Source organism: Echinops telfairi, unplaced genomic scaffold (assembly GCF_000313985.2).
Source record: "Echinops telfairi isolate 266 unplaced genomic scaffold, ASM31398v2 ScPeMD7_1;HRSCAF=3_0, whole genome shotgun sequence".
NCBI classification, from domain to species: domain Eukaryota; kingdom Metazoa; phylum Chordata; class Mammalia; order Afrosoricida; family Tenrecidae; genus Echinops; species Echinops telfairi.
Genome location: NW_022103896.1, coordinates 36,914,835 through 36,917,801, shown reverse-complemented (window position 1 = coordinate 36,917,801; position 2,967 = coordinate 36,914,835). Strand labels below are relative to the sequence as shown.

At 50.7% G+C, this 2,967-nt stretch overlaps 1 pseudogene; it reads left to right on the top strand.

The window, feature by feature from the left end:
- The first annotated feature begins 567 nt into the window (after window positions 1-567).
- The window catches only part of LOC101641676, a 17,584-nt pseudogene continuing 15,184 nt past the window's right edge, over window positions 568-2,967 (top strand).

Below are 2,967 nucleotides of genomic sequence, written 5' to 3'. Positions count from 1 at the left end.
GGGAGAAAGACGGGCTTTCCACTCCGGAGGAGAGTTATAGTCTCGGAAGTCACAGGGGCAGTTTTACCGCGTCCTGTGGTCACTATGAGTCAGCATCAACTTGATGGCAGTGAGTTTGATTTGGGTCTTCAGGAGCTTCCGGATAATCAATGCACTTGATGGGTACCATCGAGTTGTTTTGTAGCCCCCAGTGGCCCTGGTGACAATGTAGAATGACCTCACAGGAGTCCCTAGGCTACATTCCTTAGTTTTCCCTCTGTGGGATCACTAGGGCGGTTGAGGTGCCAACGTTTTAATTAGGAATCAAGCACTTAACCTTCACACGATCACGACTCCCGCGTAGTAATGACTACAACCATAATGTCCGGTTCTGATGCACCTTCCGGTGCGATGAGTTATGTCAGGCTGCTCAGCTTAAGATCAGCAGTTCCCACCTACCAGCCGCTCCACAGGAGAAAGAGGAGGCTGTCTTAGAAACCCTGGGGAACAGCTCGCCTCTGCTGTACAGAATCACTCTGAGTTGGAATTGACTCGATGGCAGTGGGTTTGGGGGTGTGAGTCCCCACGATGTGTCAGGTACTGAGCTCATGTGTACTAACTGACTCAACCCTCATCACAGCCCCATGGCACCACAACAGGAGGAACTGTAGTAAAGGGTCGTGGCATTAGAAAGGTTGAGAACCACTGATTTAAAGAAAAGGCTAACTCAATAAGACCCAGGACTTGTGAACAGATACACACTTAAAAGACTAATCCTAAAATATTTCAATTTAGCAAAATTAGTAAAATTGGACCTCAAGAGTGAAAAAGAGCAAAGAGGGCTTTTGAAATTGTAGAGTTCCCCCAAAGAAAACAACAAGAGTTAAAACAGATACTGGAACCAGAACATGCCTGCAATTCATTGTTTAGGAAATCCAGTTCAATAACTTTGGGGTCCGATCCTTCTCCGTTGTCTACTGGGGACCTGGCGCTGCAGTGATTAAGTACTTGGCTACTGATGGAAAGGCTGACAGTTCAAATCCCCCATTCCCCAAGTAAGAGAGATTCCTTAGTCTGCTTCGGTCAAGCTTCCAGTCTTGGAAACCCTCAGGGGCAGATTTTCTCTGCCCTCCGGTCACAGTGACGTTATGGAATAGATTCCACAAGCATGGGTTGGGTTGGGTTTTTCAGTTGCCCCTTTCCAGTAAATGCCCAAACATCTGCACAGCTGTGCAAACCAGTCAGGTACAGAGAGAAGGGCGTTAAAAACAAACCAATCCAGAAAGCGCTAACCCGAGTGACTGGTGTACTGAGGACTGGCACTGCACGGAAGTTCCCCCTGACACAGGGCGGCCAGCGTCCTAGCATGTGGTGTTTGGCTCAGTCTGCTAAGGGACACGGTGTCGGAAGGAAGGGCCCAGCACCAAAGGACTCCCTGAACTGGCTCCGTGCTCTCTTGCTACTCTTAAGTGGACACCACCTGCTCGTTCACCGACTCACCCACTCACTCATTCCATCTGCCTTTACAGGAACCAGTACGCCCGGGCCGCTGGGGCTTGCTTCTGGAGGGGAGGGGGGGCGCCTGGCCTCTCAGAAAGCGCCAGCAATTTCCATTCTTCTCGCCCCAACAAACCACCACCGAACCTCAGGCAGCAGATTCCTCAGCCCTAGAAAAACCCTAGAGCTGAAAAGCAGAAGGGGCTCTCTGGGCCCCGGAGGGGAGGGGAGCAAGAAGAAAGAAACAGTTGGAAAGATGCTTGAAGGGCCTAAAATAGAAATGCGGAGAGGCTGCAACAGATTTCAATCTGCTCATCGGAGAAGTCGCGTGGCTTTGTCCTGATGGCAATCAGGGAGGCTGTCTCCCTCTCCTGCCAGCCACACAGCACTGCTCCCACACTCACGACACCTTCCGGTGGGGAGTGGGTTGGGTGAGGGGGTGCAGAGGCAGGATGCCAGCGCCAGGGCCCTGGCCGATCACCAGGGAATTCTTGCTTCAGTCTTTGGGAACATATCCCCCTCACACTTCAAAGGCTTAGGGACCTTTGGGGTGTCCTCCGAATAGGAGACACATGGAGCAGGGCCATTGATGCCACACTCCTCTGGGACACCGCTTTCGGTCACAGCCACCTGCGTTCCTCCTTCCCCCCTTCGTCCTGCTGTGGAATGACATACCTGGTGGGTGGGGTGCGAGGGGCCAGAAACACGTGCAAAAATTGTATATCTTTCCAGTTTTTTCCCATACGTTTTGTGAAACCCTCTCAAATTGGAAGCACTAATTTCCATGATTATTAGTACTCTTATTCTTATCATTAAAGGCACTCATTTCATAAGACAACCAGTGCCTGCCTTCAAAGCAAAAATCTCCATGCACTTCCAGACTGCTGTCTTTCCAAGCATCTAATGAAGCCCCTCGGGATTCTTCCACCGCTGTGAGCTTCCTCTCCCAGACCTAAAACACGGGCACAAAGTTGTGAGCTCGGTCACTCATGCTCACCCAAGAAAATGCCACATGGTCAAAAGCACATGAGCCAGGAGAAGCTGGCGAGGAAAAATGACAGGTAACGTGTATGGAATTATCATGCGAGGGCTGAAGTAAAAGTCAGTTTGGCTCCCAACATGGCTCCCCCTGACTCACTCATCCTCCTGAAAGCAGACGTATTTTCTGTACTGGACACTGGTTCCCTAAGACCTGGCTCATCTTGCTGCGAAGACCAGTGGAAGCTCTTTGCCTAAAGTGAGAGGGGGCTTGGCTCTCTAACCACCACCTTACTGCTTCTGGAGCATCTGTTCTGTAAACCCAGCAGATGTCTTGAGTCCCTTCCCTGGGAGTGGAACGGTGATGTCCTGAAGCACACAGGTGTGAACATAACAGCTTCTATCATCGCAGGCTTTGGGGCATCACCTGGAAGCACGCATGAATCACACAGGTAGCTACTTAATTACAGTTGTGATCTGGTTTTTGAAGAATACTCCGTGGGTTGGGCTCAA